The sequence below is a fragment of the Schistocerca serialis genome, chromosome 1, assembly GCF_023864345.2.
Source record: "Schistocerca serialis cubense isolate TAMUIC-IGC-003099 chromosome 1, iqSchSeri2.2, whole genome shotgun sequence".
NCBI classification, from domain to species: Eukaryota; Metazoa; Arthropoda; class Insecta; order Orthoptera; family Acrididae; genus Schistocerca; species Schistocerca serialis.
The window spans coordinates 30,436,118-30,457,894 of NC_064638.1; the positions used below are offsets into that span (position 1 = coordinate 30,436,118).

The window sequence follows — 21,777 nt, forward strand, 5'->3', positions numbered from 1 at the left end:
TGAACCACGGTTTAGCTTTCCGGTTTGCGATGTCTACTGTGTGACTTGTCTTTAGGATGAGTCCTTCTATCCATGATGCTGCTTCATTGACATTCTCTCCTTGTAACAATGTCGTTACACAGGTGTGCATCTGTCGCCACTGACCAGTGCTGATATGTCTGCCTTCCTCCTTAGCTTGACTGGATTTTTCGGCCTCTTTTTTACTGTGTTCTCTAGCTGTAGTGATATTTCCACTGCTAGGTGTTTCCTTTCCACTCACAGGATGATGCGTTGTTCTAGTGGTTTCAGTTTGGAGTTCACAAATATGAGGTCAACTGTGCTTGCACCGTTATGACAGAAATAGGTGTGGGTTGCTATATTATTGACAAGTGCAAAGCCTTCCTCTTCCAAGTAGCTCATGACATCTGTCGTTTCCTGTGAAGGGGTGTCTGCAGGGTAATCCAGGTCTCCTGCCAATATGACTGGGTCCTCCTGAGTGGCAGTATCCAAGCACAAACTGATTTCCTCTATAATATTTACTGCTGTGAGCTCAGGCTGAAAGTACACACATATAAGAACACCGACGGCGGTCGTTACTACTAGGAGTGTCTTTATTTGTGGGAGACTGACAAGGGCGAGAAAATTTTCATGATGAGACATGTGATGCCGCTCTTAGGTCTACCCTTTGGGCATTGTTCCGCCGTAACGTTGATTACATAATGCGTGTTTACTTTGTTACTGTATTTTGTAAGGAACGTTTCCATCAGGAAAACTATATCATAAGATCTAAAGAAATTATCTTGAACGCGTGCTATTGCTGTGATAAGGCCTTCAATATTCCAGTTTAATGTTTTTAATCTGAGTTTGCTGTGAATGGTATTACAACCTGGCGGCTTCGGGTCTCCGCTTTGTTTCCAGTTCATCGCACTCGATTTCTCCCGTTATTCCCAGTCCATTGAGGTGTCTGATGATTTCCTCCTTTGTTGTGTCTCGATGGGGTTGGCCCACATAAAGTCAGGTGGTTCGCTCTCCTGCTCAAAGCCCCGACCCTGTTAGGTGCACTGTCCCTAACACGAAGAGACTTTCATTGTTTTCTCTCCTGTCTTGATGTCGTTTCCTGCGTCCTCCACTTTCGACTAAAGTGTAGCCCTCATTTTCTTCTTCTTTTTCTTCCTCGCCCTCCGCCGGTGGCAGCGTGACATTCCTATTTGAACTTCCCCCTCTACGATTGGCCACTTCCACTGGTGAGGGTGTGGCGGTCCTTATTGCATTCCTCTCTCTACGACTGGTCGCTGACGATTGTGGTGTTGCCAGTCTCTAGTGGCATTCTGATCCCTCAGGCGCCAACACGACCTATCCCTGAATGAAGGGAAGACGTCTCCTTGACATTCTGAAGAGGAGGAAGACCCGGCACTTTCTACGCTGGAGAGACACCACTAAAGTCAGTCATAGCTTTACTTACCTAGGAATTACGTTTCAGTCACAGGGAACAGTATTCGCACGCCACATAAACTAGAGAGCCAGCACTGCAACGAGAGCCATAAATGATACCAAGTCGATAGGCAAACTCTCCTTGTAAACAGCCCTACTACAGTTTGAACTTAAAGCCCTGTTGCAATTTACGGACTGGAAAACATATGGATTCATCTGAAGAAGACAGACCTCGAAAAAATAGAGAAGCTGAAGGATACTTACTTAAAAAGGGTGCTATGTCTCTTCAAATACACACTTACGTGGCTTGTGTATGAATTGGCCAGGGATCCCTTCTTCATAGGAGAACTGTGGCTGAAGCACTTACTACCAGAGACGACAGCCTACTAGGACTTATTGACAGAACTACACGAGAAGAAACGCAAGATATGGAAGGATTGCTATGTGACAGACGCCATGTCAAACCGTGAATGGGCGCAGGGAGGATACGAACTCTGCCACGTAGTGACAAGTCCCTATGTGCATGGATTTCACCACAAACTGTGCAACACTCAGAGTTTTCAGAAGCCAAGCAGGAGCTGTATATGAGCGAGGTGCAGTGACCAGTGTGAGCGATATCATGTCTTAATCTGTAGGAGGAGAACAGAATCGCTGGTGAAATTCTGCAGTGACCAAGAGCAATAATAGCGAATAGAAAATAATTCTTGTAATTCGTGCACTAAATGGCCAGTTTAGCTGCAATAAATCTATTATTAAAAGTAATGGAGATATATGGAGAGCTTGTCCACTTGCAACACAGACTCCTACTTGCAAACGATACCTGTCAGTAGCTCACATCTAGTATCTAAAAGTTGATGCGTCTAACAGAGTTCACATACATCTGAACTTTTATATAATTTTGTTTATCCCAAGTAACTACACTTAAGTATCATATGTAATTAATACTGGCAATTTTTGATACTGGTAATTGGAACTATCTGCCACGTTCATAGCCTTTCCTTCGACTGCCGTGCTAACTGATATGTGCGAAAATGCTTCGAAATCATCGTAAACCAATAGTCTTGATTGGTATCTAGTTTCATAACTACTAAAAACATCACAAATTAAAAAAAATAGTACGTTAAAAATCGCAAACAGTAAAAATCTCTTGTAACAAGGCTCAGTTATGTGCATAACGTCATGTACATTAGGTAAAGCTTCATCAAGCATGTCATCATCATTGCCACAAGGTGTTGAGACTCTATGAATCAAACTTTCAATCCCGGATGCTTACCAGCTTCTCTTAGAGCCTGCTGATGAAGTAGACCAGACCTTTATTTTACCAGCCCACCTGCTAATTGTTCTCCCCCTTGGTCTCATGTCCTCGATCTTTCCCTCAATGATTATCTTCTCCATCTGTTTCCAAAACATGGTCAAAGAAATGGAGAATTTTTGCTTGACACAAGAACAAATGTGCCTGAAAATAATGAGTTGCTCATAATGGACACATCTGTCCTCTTTTAGTGAACTGTATGTGCAGTATTCTGCAGCAACACAATGCATCAATACATTGCTTGTCTTTGGTCTAAAGCCTCCAGAATTCACAATCATGAGCCATACATGGGAAGTAAACTTATTCCCTGCCTGCTGTTTGATGATTTCATCTTGAAATCCCATTTAACAACAAAAGCAGCAATAACAGCTACATCAACAGCAGAGCCACCTCTGGTACCAGCAGCAGTAACAGAATCAATGGTAGCTGGACCAACTCCACCAAAAGTAGTAAAAACATCAAGGACAGTTACACTAACAACAACAAATGCAGTAACAGCTCCATCAACTACAGAGCCAGCCCTAATACCAGCAGGAAAATCAACAGCAAAAGCAACGGAATCATCATTAGCAACAGCAAAACCATCCACAATAGCAGCAGAATCAACTCCAACATTCTAATAAGTTTTGCAGATCTACTATCAGAGGTGGGGGTGTGTCAATTTATGTAAAAAGCACATTTGATTTTAATTCTGTAAATGTAAGTAAATATTCATTAGAAGGAGCAATTGAATTATGTGCAGCACGTATAAAGGTACCAAATGATGAAATTTATGTTAATGTTTATACAGACCGCCAGGTGGAAACTTCGAAGTTTTCTTAACAAAGTTTTGTGACATGATAGAGAATGTTTTTATATCACACCTGAACAAGTTAGTAATTATAGGAGACTTCAACAAAAATGTGTTGTTGTTGTTGTGGTCTTCAGTCCTGAAACTGGTTTGATGCAGCTCTCCATGCTACTCTATCCTGTGCAAGCTTCTTCATCTCCCAGTACCTACTGCAACCTACATCCTTCTGTATCTGTTTAGTGTATTCATCTCTTGGTCTCCCTCTATGATTTTTCCCTCCACGCTGCCCTCCAATACTAAATTGGTGATCCCTCAATGTCTCAGAACATGTCCTACCAACCGATCCCTTCTTCTAGTGAAGTTGTGCCACAAGCTCCTCTTCTCCCCAATTCTATTCAATGTGATCAACCCATCTAATCTTCAGCATTCTTCTGTAGCACCACATTTCGAAAGCTTCTATTCTCTTCTTGTCTAAGCTATTTATCGTCCATGTTTCACTTCCATACAAGGCTACACTCCATACAAATACTTTCAGAAACGACTTCCTGACACTTAAATCAAAACTCGATGTTAACAAATTTCTCTTCTTAAGAAACGCTTTCCTTGCCATTGCCAGTCTACATTTTATATCCTCTCTGCTTTGACCATCATCAGTAATTTTGCTCCCCAAATAGCAAAACTCCTTTACTACTTTAAGTGTCTCATTTCCTAATCTAATTCCCTCAGTATCATCCGACTTAATTCGACTACATTCCATTATCCTCGTTTTGCTTTTGTTGATGTTTATCTTATACCCTCCTTTCAAGACACTGTCCATTCCGTTCAACTGCTCTTCCAAGTCCTTTGCTGTCTCTGACAGAATTACAATGTCATCGGCGAACCTCAAAGTTTTAATTTCCTATCCATCGATTTTAATACCTACTCCGAACTTTTCTTTTGTTTCCTTTATTGTTTGCTCAATATACAGGTTGAATAACATCGGGGATAGGCTACAACCCTGTCTCGCTCCTTTCCAAACCACTGCTTCCCTTTCATACCCCTCGACTCTTATGACTGCCATCTGGTTTCTGTACAAATTGTAAATAGCCTTTTGCTCTCTGTATTTTACCCCTGCCACCTTCAGAATTTGAAAGAGAGTATTCCAGTCAACATTATCAAAAGCTTTCTGTAAGTCTACAAATCCTAGAAATGTAGGTTTGCCTTTCCTTAATCTTTCTTCTAAGATAAGTCGTAGGGTCAGTATTGCCTCACGTGTTCCAACATTTCTACGGAATCCAAACTGACTTCCTGTCGATCTCATTTTTGAGACGTTTGTATTCCTTTTTGCCTGCTTCATTTACTCCATTTTTATATTTTCTCCTTTCATCAATTAAATTCAGTATTTCTTCTGTTACCCAAGGGTTTCTACTAGCCCTCGTCTTTTTACCTATTTGATCCTCTGCTGCCTTCACTATTTCATCCCTCAAAGCTACCCATTCTCCTTCTACTGTATTTCTTTCCGCCATTCCTGTCAATTGTTCCCTTATGCTCTCCCTGAAACTCTGTACAACCTCTGGTTTAGTCAGTTTATCCAGGTCCCATCTCCTTAAATTCCCCTTTTTGCAGTTTCTTCAGTTTTAATCTACAGTTCATAACCAATAGATTGTGGTCAGAGTCCACATCTGCCCCTGGAAATGTCTTACAATTTAAAACCTGGTTCCTAAATCTCTGTCTTACCATTATATAATCTATCTGATACCTTTTAGTATCTCCAGGGTTCTTCCATGTACACAACCTTCTGTTATGATTCTTAAACGAAGTATTAGCTATGATTAAGTTATGCTCTGCGCAGAATTCTACCAGGCGGCTTCCTCTTTCATTTCTTAGCACCAATCCATATTCACCTACTATGTTTCCTTCTCTCCCTTTTCCTACTGATGAATTCCAGTCACCCATGACTATTAAATTTTCATCTCCCTTCACTACCTGAATAATTTCTTTTATCTCATCATACATTTCATCAATTTCTTCATCATCTGCAGAGCTAGTTGGCATATAAACTTGTACTACTGTAGTAGGTGTGGGCTTCTTGTCTATCATGGCCACACTAATGCGTTCACTATGCTGTTTGTAGTAGCTTACCTGTCACCTATTTTTTTATTCATTATTAAACCCACTCCTGCCATACCCCTATTTGATTTTGTATTTATAAACCTGTATTCACCTGACCAGAAGTCTTGTTCCTCCTGCCACCAAACTTCACTAATACCCACTATTTTAACTTTAACCTATCCATTTCCCTTTTTAAATTTTCTAACCTACCTGCCCGATTAAGGGATCTGGCATTCCACGCTCCGATCCGTAGAACGCCAGTTTTCTTTCTCCTGATAACGACGTCCTCCTGAGTAGTCCCTGCCCAGAGATCTGAATGGGGGACTATTTTACATCTGTAATATTTTACCCAAGAAGACGCCATCATCGTTTAATCATACAGTAAAGCTGCATGCCCTCGGGAAAAATTACGGCTGTAGTTTCCCCTTGCTTTCACCCGTTCGCAGTACCAGAACAGCAAGGCCATTTTGGTTAATGTTACAAGGCCAGATCTGTCAATCATCCAGACAGTTGGCTCTGCAACTACTGAAAAGACTGCTGCCCCTTTTCAGGAACCACACGTTTGTCTGGCCTCTCAACAGATACCCCTCCGTTGTGGTTGCACCTACGGTACGGCTATCTGTATCGTTGAGGCATGCAAGCCTCCCCACCAACGGCAAGGTCCATGGTTCATGGAGGGGGGGGGGGAACATAAATGTATTAGAAGATAAGATTATTCAAATGAGTTATATTTTGGTCTGTATTCATCCTAATATATCTATAGCAACTGTGTGTAGGAAACTTTTTTATGTCCACACTTAGTTCTACTGCATGGTGGTCTGACAAAGCACTTATAATAACAGAAGATGTAAGATCGTAAAGACGAATACCAGTGATTATGTTATCTATTGCAGACTGGCATGTTTCAGTCTCCCTGGTTGCAGTGTTTATCAGGTATCTTACATTATATTCAAGCAGAGTATTCTTGAATTGTCTAGTGTGTAACTTATCTTCTAATACATTTATGTTATGTCTACTTAACTTACAAAAGAAGGCACTAGAATTATGGGAAAGAAATGTGCCAGGGAGTCCTGCAGAAATTTGTTTAAAGAATTTAAAATACTAACTGTGCATAACCTGTATGTGCTGAAGATAATCATTGTGGCAGTAAACAGTAACAAAACACTTAATAAAGAAATACATGATCACAACACTAGAGGTAGAGAGAGACCCCACATCATCTCTCATAGAACAACACTTTATGAGAAAAGCCCTCACTATGCAGGCATAAGACTATTGATTTGCTTCCATCCTAATATCTCCAAATTGCCCATTACAAAACAAAAAATGAAATTAAAATTATGGCTCCCAAACAATCCTGTATATTCAATAGATGAGTTTCTAGATTTAGTAAACTCGTATGATGGAAGACTCATCTATCTAAAAAAATATGTAATCTCAGATCTTAGACTGTGCCACAAATTGTAAGTATTTGAATGTCAGTTACGAATACTATGTCACAAACTGTACTTTCCTTAATCTAAGAGTGGCAATAACAATTTTTTATGTATAGTCCATATGTGTAACTCTGTTCTCTCAACTAAATTTAGAAAAAGTTGTGTAGATAAAAGTGCCAGACAATAATATGTAACCCTAGTAAGTAAGGCTCTGACTTATCCAGAAGACTGGAACAAAAAAAACCTTTTTTTGTAATCAGTTGATGGCGGATCAAAATAAATAAATAAATAAATTCTCTATAGAACCGACAACAATTTGTTTGATGCTCCCTTCTTCCTTATGATTGCTTAGTATAGTCTAGTTCCCTAATGACACTGAACAGGAGCAATTTTCAACGGTTCTAGGTGAATATTACACTTTTCATTTGCATTCCAACTGCTCACCTCCTTACTAACCATTGGAGAGAACGTAAGTTTCAATGCGATATTGTCATAATTTTGATACCTGCCACCTCCCAGTTTGGTCCTAATGAGTCTCTTCACTATAAAAGCATGTAAAAAAATCACACATGGTCTAAAATAAAGTACCAGTAGGGAAAAAAAATTTGAGAATGTTACGAAATTCTAGGTTGGCTAAGTTTTGCAACTTCTGCTAAGCTTCTGAATGCAAAATTGCCAAATGATATTGTCAATTCTAAATGCAAGGGAGACATGGAAACTGGAAATAAGAATGACGTACAAAAATGATCAGTCACCAAAAGGAAAAGTAGATGTATAAAGTGGAAAATAGAATAGAAGCAATCAAAGAAACCACAATAAAATAATTTTATACGGATGTGTGGTATCTGTTCTTCAGGACATGACCGAAAGAGCAGACACCATGCAGAATCTGTGGTTGTGATACTTATTATGTATACTGACGGTGGAGGGGAGTGAAAGCAAAGGGAACAGGAGGAAATACAGATAGTGGCTGCATTGGGACTTAATGTGGAATTGCAGTGATGTATGAAAATGTGTGTTAGACTGTACATTGAACCCAGGACCTCCTGCTAACTATGCAGTGGCATTAAGCACTGCAACACAACAGACACAGTGTTCATCACAAATGCATGGACTATCTTGCTACATTCCCTAGCAAACTCATTCGCACCCAGCATCATGTATCTGCAGTCCCTGTCCATGTCCTCCAGACTCACTAATTTTCCACAGGAGGTAGGATATTATCCACAATCTTTGGTGAGAATGCAGATTTATGTTTGACCTCTTGCGGGAATTTAAACTTAGTGAGCGCAAAGGACATGAACAGGGACTACAGATAGATGGCACCTTTGAGTCCCAGTCTACCACACATTTTCGCTCATTGCTGCTGATTCTGCATAAAGCCCTGACACTACTGATATCATCAGTTCCTCGCCTTTCCTTTCCTTTCACCTTGCTCCACCTTAAATTTGCATAACAATAAAATATGCCTCGACAGGTAAAAGATGGAACAGAACAGAAAAAGATCTGCAAGGAAGAACAGTAATGAGGAGGACAATATAAATTGCAAACTGGCCATTCATATTTAATTTTACATGGTTTTCCTTAAAAACTTCAGACAAATGACAATTGTGCCTCTTCAAAATCACTGCTGATTACCTCTATTACACTTGTCCAAATGAACTGGTAGTATTCTTCACTGATGATTTCTCTAACATTCTGTTCTACCTGTGCCTACTGGCTCATGGAACTCAAAATATATCAGTTAAAAATAAATATCATGAAGCTACCATCCACATAAATAAAATTTATTCTCATTTTGCATCTGATATGGTCTTAACCTGGTCATCTGCCTACTAGGAGATTGTGTATTGGGCAATTTCTGTATCTTGTACAGGTTCTTCCGGCTGTAATTTATTTCCACAACTGTGTATTTTGTACTTGGTTGTGTCTAAGTTCTATTTGGTTATTAAGAAAACACTAACACATATGTAGAATCTTCACTAGATATGTATTAAATTTACAACCTTAAACTGCTTCCTATCACCATTTAGTGCAGTGTAAAAGAACACCTCACAATGTCAAAAATCCTCTGTGTCCCAACATCACAGAGCTACACCACTGATAAATTGAACCATTATTCAGTGATGTCTTAAATATCCTCACCATTACTAAAATGTTGTGACAAAAGCTACTTTTTTCCATGTACATTGGAAGAAGTAGTAATCACTGGTTGCCAAATTAAACCTTTAACTGCTCTGGATGTGTTAACGCGCATGCCTTTGTACCTGTCCTGTGTGCTCCGAACGTGTTTACACGAGCCACCAGTCCTTCTGTCTTGTACTCTGAACATGTTTACATGTAGACACGTTCAGAGTACCAGGTAGAAGGACTGTTGGTGTGCATAAACACATTCAGAGCACACAGGGCCAGGTACAAAGGCATGTGCATTAACACGTCCAGAACAGTTAAAGGGTTAAGGGTGTACAGAAGACGCCCAACAACATCTATTTGTTCTTATCAAGCTTTATTTCATTTCTTGTGGCAATATGTGAACAAAAATTATTACACAGCAAAACCATGCAAGGACTTAATAGGCCATGTGATGTGCTTTGAACTAGTATTCATAACTTCTACAATATTTCACTGTGCACTGTTGAAATGATCATTGTGATTCACTCCATAAATATGCTTTTCCTGTCCCAAAAATGGTAATTGTAATCTACTATGAAGTGAGCAGCTTTGAAATAATCAGCACTATTGATTGACAATGCTATCACTCCTAACATTTTCTCTGTACATTACACAAAAATGTCTGGAGGTTAAAGGGTTTGCCTTTCTTACACTGACAAAATTGACTGTGTAGTTTTCACAGTTGTAAGATTTGTGATAGCAGAAGCCATTCCAAATTTTAGTCACACAAAGCACAATATTGTAGTGCATGCTGACCCAAACTCCATGTCACACATATACTCATACGTGTTCATTAACAAAATTGAAGCTACATTTTCAAGGGTATTTGGTATTTCAAGGTTCAGTTATTTGGCAATACCAATAGTATCATTCCTAAATAACAATTCATGATTAATTTATTATACATTCTTGAAACAGAAATGACTTTCTGTATTTCATTCTATATAATTATATAAAGTGAATATAATAGAGGGAAACATTCCATGATAATTATATAAAGTGAATTATCAATGCGACTGTAGTAATCATTTATATTTTTTATTTCAGAATGTTTTAAGAAGAGACAGCCATATTATTAATATGCATCAGCTTCTTCTTGTTGCAGCTGTGAAACAGGCAGGTTAGGGCTCCACGTCTGCTAACTGTGTGCAACTGTACCACAGGAGGCAGCCGAGCTAACAGGTCAGTTCTTCCCAAAAGGTCAGTATCACATTTAGTGTGTTTAATTTCTTATTATAGCTACAGGACACTTAAAGTCTCTTTCTCTGCTGATGCAATAGACATTTCCTGCAGATGGTCTCATACCCAAATCAATGATAAAAATTTGCATTGACCCAATGTAATGCTGCAGTATTGATGTATTTTACATCTTTGGTATTGTTTAGTAAATGAAGCCTGTACTTTTGTATTCAGTGGTTGGCAGTATTTACATGTCTAGCCTCCATCAAACACTGATGTACACTGTGTCATATTTAATAAAGCACATGCCTTCTTCACATGTGTGAAAGTTGGTTTTTTCACTAAATCTCAGCAATCAAAAACACCACTGTAAAACTTTCTATAATTAGGCACACACACACACACACACACACACACACACACACACACACACACACACACAAAGTCACTGCAGTTTTCTTTTGCTTTCTTTCTTTCTTTCTTTTTTCTTTTTTTTTACATAAATCTAGTGACTCAATCACAAAGTCCTAGTTCTTCACTGCCTCCTCCACTCCTTTTTCTTTGCTTGAGAAAACAATTACCTAATAACTGTTCACATGGCCATATGCAGCTAAACTTAGGGAAGCTAGAGTTTAATGCATCATAGACATCTTTGCTATTATAGCTGCAGCTATGAAATGAGTCATATCAAGATCATTGTTGATGATTCCACTCCTGACCCTGTAATGTTGATATGCTACTTACTAGCTTGTCATTCCCCACAATTCATTACCTGTGTATGTTTGAATTTGTCTTTATTTCATTTAAAGTTCAGTATCAATAATAACAAAGATTAATAGTCAATGCACAGCAAAGTTGCTGGTCCAAGTCATCTAGGGTATGTGTACTCTAAGACTGAATGAAAATTATAAAACAAGGTAAACACATAATAAATGTGTGTATAGGTTTTCCAATATTATGACCAATCACAATACCATAAGGTGAATTAACAGAAGACTTGATAAGAGTGCAGATAGTTACTGAAAAAGTAAACATTTCAGAAATACTCTGTGAAGTGAGGAGTCTAGTGAGAGAGGGAACTATGTTACTTTGAGAAGAAATGGAAATAAATAAGATTTTTTAAAACATTGTATTAAGATCTTATTTGTACAATAAAGGGTTAACTTTTTCCTTTTTAACTTTTTGTCACATACTTTGTGCAAAAGGAAAAATTTAAAGTTTAATGTAAATAGGAATGATTACAACACTGTATGCCACAACAAATACAACAATTTTAAAAAAAGTTATAAACATATATCAAAAAGTTTTATCTTGGTTGATATACTGTTGGCCAACTGTAAATCGTGTTATCAGGCTTCCATTTCAACAAAAAACGATTTCATTAAACACCAAGAAGAACTAGAGAAATGTATGGAATTAGTGGAACAAGGTCTTTTAACTTCAGGGTTGATCAGGTCTTCTGTGTGGAAAAAATATTTCCTCAAGAAGTTTAGTCATATAAGGATAATCAGCCACTGGGTCTATTCTGGTTTTGGAGTGATGACCTGGCACTTTTTTGAAGAGTTCCAGTCCATGTCACTCTTCCATTGTCTACCAAATTTTAGAGCACCAATTTTCCTACTATTAACAGTAACACCATTTCCTACAACACAACTCCTAACTATTTTATTGTTCAGCTACTGAAAATTACTGAAATTTTCTGTTGTCCTTCGAATGAACTTAAATGGATTTATGACTCTAGCATTTTTCACAACTTCACACCACTGGTCAGCTGTGTATATATGATCTGTTTTTCAGATTTTCTTTTTTATTGTGTCAGAATCTTGGCCAGTGCATAAACATCCAGGAACAAGGAAATAATGATGAATGGTGTCATAGAGTCCTTTGAAAATGAGAGTACACATCAAACACGGTATTGCATTTTGTTTTTTGTCCAGGGCAAGATCTGAAAAAAAAAAAATCAACTTTCTTTTATAATGAATATTTGAGGGATCACTCTGCACTTTTATGATACATGATGCATTTTCTGATGAACTGCATGAGGCAATATCATCTGGCCACAAGCACATAATACCTGAAATGGAGTTGCATATGCAGAAGCCAAGTTGCATACCCACTACCTGTCTTATGTAGCACAATGCCTCTCTTTGAATTTTAGGTCTCAGCAGCGATTATTATAAATCATAAGTGATTACAGAGCAGTCACAATTATTACTGGAACAAGCCTTTGTGTTTTACCTCAACATAGTACATGCTTTGTCAGATCAAAGTTGATGTAGCCTGACATCCAAAGGTATATCATTATTTGGAGTAGCACTGTACTCATCATAAGTTTTGCATGTGTCTGTATGTGGTAACTTGAAGCTTATAAAAACTTTGCACTGAAAATTTTATTATATGCTCAATATTTTACACATAAAACTCATGTTTGTAGGAATTCTCCTCCATAGAAATGGTGCATTTCACATTTACAATGTACACTGAAGTGGACTTATAAGGCAAGGAATAAGGGGGTTCTCCATAAAATTGACGAGGAAAGGAATATATGGAATACCCTGACAAGAAGGAGGTACATGATGATAGAAAGTCATTAAGCCAGCAGGAAATAACTTCCATGGTACTAGAGGGAGCTGTAGAGAGTAAAAACTCTACAAGAAAACAGAGAGTGGGACATCCAGCAAATAACTGAGGATGTAGGTAGCAAATGATACTCTGAGATGAAGAGGTTGGTAAAGGAGAAGAATTCATGGTGGGCCATATTAAATCAGTCAGAAGACTGATGACACAGAAACGTACACCTAACCTGTATTGTCTTTCCATGAATAATGGAATCTGTATTTCTGCAACTTTAAAATATAGCCTCGAACAGTATCCAACCTGGTAGGTTTTCTACATCTTATCTATACATGGCATGCAGAGATATGATGTTTTAATTTCATCAGTATTTTCATCCCTAATTAATCTTCATGAACATTAAACACTTTCCTGTCCCTCTAGCTGTTGATGCCCTTTTCTGTGATGCTGAAAAAATTGCTCAAAATGTTTCTAAAACATACACTGTGTTTTGTAACAGTCACCAATGTTCCCTTGTAAGCAAATGACAGCTTTCTCCTGAACACTCCTACCTCATGTTTTTTAGCGTAGCTACAACAGTAGCCCTTATGCTCAGCAAGGCCTCTGAGATTTTTATTCTGAATATTTTAATCCTGCAGCTTGTAAAACTCACAAAATAATGATGTTTCAGAAACTTAATGTAACATTAAATAGCTGCTCCAGCTGAAGTTAGATCCATCTGATTTTTTTTTCAGTCACATCCAGGTCCTTATTGCTTTACTGTTACTTACTTACTGGTTTTATCACTCACATATTCATGTCCACTGCTTCTTTCCCCTTCACATCTGCTGTCATTCATTTATGCAGATTATGATTGCATTTTTACCACCTTTTCAACATTTTCTGATACTCAATGATCCATATTTCTCTCACTATCATAAAACATTGTTATCAGAAGTGCAACAACTTACATACACAGAAGAATGACATACCATGTTCATTGCAATGAAGAGACAAAATGCAAATTAAGTTTAAAATTGAAAAAGAAGATGGATATAGAAGCAACAATTATATTTTGGAACAATATGTTATTCCCATATAAGTGATAAACCAATTTGTAACAGTTCTATGTTGGTACATCTGCTACTCACACAGTAGACAACATCGTTATGTAGCACAGCCCTTCATCTCATTCAAAATGATACATTCAAGGATTTAGGACAACTGCTGCAGAAAGAGCAGCAGCTGTGCCACGTGGTTCTAGTTCAAAGGATAGATGCAAGGTGGCAACAAATATTGAAAAGAGCCAACGGCCAATTTTCATTTTTTGTGGCATGGCTCCCTCTCACACTACACATCTCAATTTTTCCTAACTGAAGTCACAACAAACACAGCCTACTATGACAATATGGAAGAGGTGACTTATCAAGCTTATACTCAGCTAATATTGACAGTGGAGCTCAACTTACCCAGGGTCAAATTCCTGTAATTACTTTTAGGAAGTGTTCACTTTCTTTCAGCCTTTAGATTGTTCAGAAATATTGCTGCTCAAAGAAGATTCCCGCAGTAGTAGGAAATTATTAGCTAAATGTGGAATGTTAATGTTTAGTGATTTGTCCCTTTGATGTTGATGTACCTTAATTCTGATACTACTTGACCCTTAGAGTACCAGGAAGGTAGGGATGAGGTGTTTCTTAAGGTGGTATATCTTTGATGATTTCTAGTAGAGGAATTCTTGGCAGATTGATCAAGAGGCCATTTATGCTAAATCTCAAATAAGAAAAATATGAACTATATGTAATCCGGAAGACAGCTACACCCCAGTTACAATTATAGTACAGAGAATACCTCAAAGTATGAAAGGACATAATTGTGATAGGCTAAAATGACGTATTCCCATCTCTGAAAACAAAATTACAACCACATGGCCTGCTGTGAAAAAAATATGAGAACAGAGAGTGTGTATTCAACATATTATACCTCTTCTTAGAGAAAATGAAAATCTCAGTTATCAACCAAAGTGAAGTAGTTTATTGATTCTTTTAATCTTTTTGTACATCAAGTACATTATAGTATTGGACAGGTCACATTTCTGGAACTTACTATAGACATTCAAAGCAGCCAAAGTTAATCATGTATATTAAATATGACACTAAGTACAAAAAAAACTGCAAACAAGTTTACATATGCACAGATAATTTTCATCATAGCAGACAGTAGTTGTCATGCATCTGTTCAGTCCACTCCTGAAGTATCTTTTCTCATTTTAATTTCACAAGGTAGTTTGTTATAGAGCTTGGTTGCTGTTTCGTGTAGTCCATCTTCTTTAGTGCTTTATTTTAATATTGGGCACATACAATGAGCAAGCAGTATAGAAAACCAAAGAAAAGTCTGTAAAGTGAAATTAAGTTGAGGCTGAAGAATTTAAAATCCAGACATTCGCAGACGGCACTCTATTTCTGTCAGAGGAAAAATGACTTTGATCAACAGTTGAATAGCATGAATTGAAAAGATGTTACAAGATCCACATGAACAACAGTAAAATAAGGGCACTTAAATGTGTTAGAATTAAATCAGGTGCTGCTGAGGGAGCTAGAAAAGGAATTAAAACTAAAAGTAGAAGTAAAGTGTGTTACTTCAGCAACAAATAAATGACAATGGCCAATCAGAGGATATAAAATGCAGATCAGCAAAACCAACATAGGATGTCTGAAAAAAGATACATGTGTTAATGTAGAATAAAAATTTAAATACATGAAATGAACTCACAGATGTGATTACAAACAACCATCAGCTGTATAAGGAATGTCAACAATGAAATCTGTTGTGGACTGGAACCCAAGCAAGGATTTTCTGCATTATGTAAGTGGTAATCTTAACTACTTTGGCTTCCTGTGCAGGACTCATATCCAGATCCAAGCTTTCATATGTCATCAATCTTGTGCTGAATGCTGTACTCACACACATATTATGTAGTGGTAATACCTGTACAGGGGAGGACATTTTAATTGAAAGGTAGTGAATGCTATCAGCAGAGAAATACGATATTACAATGCATGTGTTGTTAAGAAGAATGATGCATTGGTCCTTTGGACACACATGCATTCATGCATGTGGTTGTTCATATTTGCAACATCAAATAAATTTCATGTATTTCATAACGGCTGAAGTAGCTGCAGTAAGTTTTCCTTGAGATATACTTCCATATCTGAGGGAACATTATATTGTTCTTCATAACAACACAAGCACCACAATATCATATAAATTTAAATCTTAGGAAATCTTTTCTGAACACATTTGTCTGGAGTGGAGCCTCAGAAGTGAAACTCTAATAATAAGCAGTTCAGGCAAGAAGAAAATAACAGCTTTTAAAACAAAAAACCTACAGGAGAAAGCTAAAGATTAGAAGGGTAGATCACATAACTAATGAGAATGTAATGAATCAAATTGAGGTAAAAAGAAATTTGTCGCACAACCAGGGTAAAGAAAGGGATATAATGATGTGGAACATCTTGAAGCATCAAGGGATTGTCAATGTGCCAACTGCAGAAAATGCAGGGAGGGAGGGGGTGGAGGGAGGGTGGTCTGTAGCAGGAGTATCCATGCAGATATGTGCACAGGACAGACTACTGGGGATAGGTGCATAAAATCAGTCTTTGATCCGAAGACCAAAATGACAACATCACAGATTATTATATATTGCCCATTCATCAAAAATTAAATGTTTTGTTCAAATGGATTTTGCAGCCACATGTGCAAATGATAAAACCACATTTCCCCATATGCAGAACTGTCATTGCTGTTTTTTTACTCTATGACAAGTTGTGGTTGTTAAGTTATTTTAAGAGATTAAGTATAACATTCACAATAGCATGTAAGTTTTACTGATCAGCCCTCTGGTTCAGGCAAATGAATTACGAAAGTAATATTTGAGCTTTAATGTACAAACAGAGAAATTTCACTGGACAAGTAGTGCTTCATCATTTATATCTTATTTAGACAGAGAGACTATGATTCCATTATACATTTTCATAAAAGATGTCCATAAGATGGAGAGCTTATTTATAAAATGTAGGAAACTTGAGATATCTCTGAAGATTCTAAATTCACAATATTACACTGAACAGATAAGTGAATCCAGTAATATTAGTAAAACATTATGAAAGAGGATTTTAGTAAGGCATACAAAGAAAACTGATGAATCAACAGCACAAATAATTTCATCCGAAACAAGTAATTCAATTTTGTCCTAATGGATGTAAAAGAATGTGAAATAATGAAAATAAGGAAACAAAGTAATTGGAGCTTTTCTACATCTGGCTAAGGCCTTTGAGTCAGTGATCATGGAATATTTTTATCCACATTAGAAACTAATCACATAATAGGAGCGGCAGCAAATTTTTTAAGTTCGTATCTCCATGACAGAAGACAGTGTGCAAACGTACATTATAAAAACGAAGGTAAGATCCTAATAATAAAACTGGAATACAAAACTCAACTATGAAGTCCCCCCAGGGAAGTATCCTTGGCAATGTTTATTTCTTGTACATATTTATGACATAACACAGCCGCAAGATTCAAAACTAGTGAACTACAAATACAAATGTTTTATTCCACCGTCGAGCATTTTTACACGCAATTGGTCTCATCAGTGTATATATAATAATAACAACAATAATAATCATTGACATGACAAATGTCATTAACTACAATATAATAATCCAGGACAGATGCAATACACATTTGTGCAAATGTACAGGGTGTTTCAAAAATGACCGGTATATTTGAAACGGCAATAAAAACTAAACGAGCAGCGATAGAAATACACCGTTTGTTGAAATATGCTTGGGACAACAGTACATTTTCAGGCAGACAAACTTTCGAAATTACAGTAGTTACAATTTTCAACAACAGATGGCGCTGCGGTCTGGGAAACTCTATAGTACGATATTTTCCACATATCCACCATGCGTAGCAATAATATGGCGTAGTCTCTGAATGAAATTACCCGAAACCTTTGACAACGTGTCTGGCGGAATGGCTTCACATGCAGATGAGATGTACTGCTTTAGCTGTTCAATTGTTTCTGGATTCTGGCGGTACACCTAGTCTTTCAAGTGTCCCCACAGAAAGAAGTCACAGGGGTTCATGTCTGGCGAATAGGGAGGCCAATCCACGCCGCCTCCTGTATGTTTCGGATAGCCCAAAGCAATCACACGATCATCGAAATATTCATTCAGGAAATTAAAGACGTCGGCCGTGCGATGTGGCCGGGCACCATCTTGCATAAACCACGAGGTGTTCGCAGTGTCGTCTAAGGCAGTTTGTACCGCCACAAATTCACGAAGAATGTCCAGATAGCGTGATGCAGTAATCGTTTTGGATCTGAAAAATGGGCCAATGATTCCTTTGGAAGAAATGGCGGCCCAGACCAGTACTTTTTGAGGATGCAGGGACGATGGGACTGCAACATGGGGCTTTTCAGTTCCCCATATGTGCCAGTTCTGTTTATTGACGAAGCCGTCCAGGTAAAAATAAGCTTCGTCAGTAAACCAAATGCTGCCCACATGCATATCGCCGTCATCAATCCTGTGCACTATATCGTTAGCGAATGTCTCTCGTGCAGCAATGGTAGCGGCGCTGAGGGGTTGCTGCGTTTGAATTTTGTATGGATAGAGGAGTAAACTCTGGCGCATGAGACGATACGTGGACGTTGGCGTCATTTGGACCTCAGCTGCAACACGGCGAACGGAAACCCGAGGCCGCTGTTGGATCACCTGCTGCACTAGCTGCGCGTTGCCCTCTGTGGTTGCCGTACGCGGTCGCCCTACCTTTCCAGCACGTTCATCCGTCACATTCCCAGTCCGTTGAAATTTTTCAAACAGATCCTTTATTGTATCGCTTTTTGGTCCTTTGGTTACATTAAACCTCCGTTGAAAACTTCGTCTTGTTGCAACAACACTGTGTTCTAGGCGGTGGAATTCCAACACCAGAAAAATCCCCTGTTCTAAGGAATAAACCATGTTGTCTACAGCACACTTGCACGTTGTGAACAGCACACGCTTACAGCAGAAAGACGACGTACAGAATGGCGCACCCACAGACTGCGTTGTCTTCTATATCTTTCACATCACTTGCAGCGCCATCTGTTGTTGAAAATTGTAACTACTGCAATTTCGAAAGTTTGTCCGCCTGAAAATGTACTGTTGTCCCAAGCATATTGCAACAAACGGTGTCTTTCTATTGCTGCTCGTTTAGTTTTTATTGCCGTTTCAAATATACTGGTCATTTTTGAAACACCCTGTAAATAACAACAAGAAGTTTCCTAATTGATCAATTACAAGATAAATGAACTACATAGTTCAGTGAATGACAAATAAATAATCCAACAGATAATTAACAATAAGTACATGAAACAATAATAAAATATTTGCACAGTGTGGCATAAGTATAGTTTGCAGTTAATTTATAGTTCATTCTCATAAGCAAAGTGGGTCATTTGCTACTCAAGGAACTCTTGAGCAGAGAAAATTACTCTACTTTTGATCCACCTTGAAAGACTAGTTTTAAATTTATTCACTGGCACAGTGTAGGCGTTTTCAGAAAATTTGTTGAAGTAGACAGGACCAAGATGTGTAGCTGTTGTGTCTCTTTGCAAGCCTAGCATATAGCATATTAATGGTATGTCCACTTCTTATGTTATGGTCATGAACTGTGCTCCTTAACTCAACTCCGATTCTCAGATTCTCTTTAATGAAGACAAGGAAGTTGTAAATATACAGGCCAGGCACTGTCATTTATCTCGACATGATTCACAATGGCTCAATTCTGCTATGCACCTTATGGCTTTCTTTTACCATTTAAACCCTAATCTATGATGTATACAATTCTGGCGTGTCTTAGGTTGGAAATGAAAATGGAAAAAAAACCTAATAAACCTAAACATTTTAGTTCCTATTATGTCAGTATACAAGTGTGCCAGAAAACCCTCTATGTGGAAAAAATTCATTGTTACCATGTTTCCAGAAACAAATGTGCAAGCTGTTAATTACTGAGAAAGTTCATTGACAGAATAAATCCAACTCTATATCTCCAGATACATATAGAACTCTTATGTACAATGTAAAAGGACAGAACAAACTATACCACATATCCTCCATACATACTCGTATATATATTTCTCTACAGCTAACTGCAATACAACACCTTTTCTACACTCACAGTCTACATGTCAAACCACTTATATTAACACTACATGAAGAATGCAGAAAAAAGATCTGGTCGCATCAAGAAATGTGTCTTTAAAAAACACTATATACACTATACAACAAACCCACTTACACATACAGATAGAACACAACTTTAGATCACTCTACATATGAAACTATATACCCAATGACACTTATTTTACACACTACTTAGACAAATGACATGAAGAATCAAGAGAGAAGAGAACCGCATATGAAGAAATATGTCTGCAAAATACAATTTTAATACTATTCAACAAACACACTACAAATATCTCAAGTGGACACAGACACAACAACACAATGCATTCATACTACAGAACCCTCTTACACAGTATTTACACAATACAAAATTAAAAACACCAAAAATTAAATTACATGAAAAATCAAGAAAGAAGATTTCCAAACATGAAGAGAGAAGATGAACTTCCAAACAAAGACTCTATACAACACAAATAAGCTTGCAAATAACCTGAGTTACACTGAGAGAAAACACGCAATGGAGGATATGTGACAGCCACTGAGACCAACAAATCCATTAGCTGCTTCTTAAAATTGATACATATTAGGTGATGCCACTATCACTGAGTGTTCTGTAAATGAACGACATGACATTATTTCAAAAGTAATTGACATATACAATTGCATACTGTGATGAATAAAGTAAATAACTGAAAAAGATGAAAAGATGTTAGTAATAAAACATGACGAATATACCTTACTATATGCTAAATTCATGGATGGTTTAAAGCATTGGACATCTCGGTATTGTAATGGATTATCATTTTTTATGTATATAATTCTGGCATATATCAGTTAATAAATGAAAATGCGAAAGAAATTTAATAAACCTAAACATTTGAATTCCTATTATTTCAGTATACAAGTGTGCCAGAAAACTCTCTACATGGAGAAAATATTTTGTTACCATGTTTCCAGAAACAGATATGCAAGCTGTTCATTACTGAGAAAGTTCAATGACAATGAATCCACACTATATCTCCAGATACATATAGAACTCCATGTCCCATATAAAAATGGCAGAACAATCCATACCACATATCCTCCAAACATACTCGTATATTTCTCTACAGATAACTGCAATACAACACCTTTCCAACACTCACAGTCCAAATATCAACCCACTTACATTAACACTACATGAAGAATGCAGAATGAAGATATCATCTCATGAAGAAATATCTCTCTACAAAACACTATATACTCTATACAACCAACCCACTCTCACAAACAGATCAGAACACAACTTTGCATCACTCTACATACGAAACTATATACCCAATGACAATCATTTTACACACTACTTAGACAAATGACATGAAGAATCTAGAGAGAGTAGAGAACCATAAATGAAGAAACGTGTCTACAAATACAACATTAATCTTATTCAACAAACACACTTCAAATATCTCAATTTGACACAGACACAACAACACAAATCGTTCATACTATAGAACTCTCTTACACAGCATTTACGCAATACCAAATTAAAAACACCAAAAATGAAATTACATGAAGAATCAAGAAAGAAAATCTCCAAACATGAAGAGAGAAGATAAATTTCCC

At 37.5% G+C, this 21,777-nt stretch overlaps 1 protein-coding gene across 1 annotated transcript in view; it reads right to left on the minus strand.

Annotated features, from left to right (window-relative positions):
• Positions 1-21,777, minus strand: part of LOC126461098 (uncharacterized) — a 666,251-nt gene that overhangs the window by 293,101 nt on the left and 351,373 nt on the right. The gene's annotated exons all lie outside the window — the stretch shown is intronic.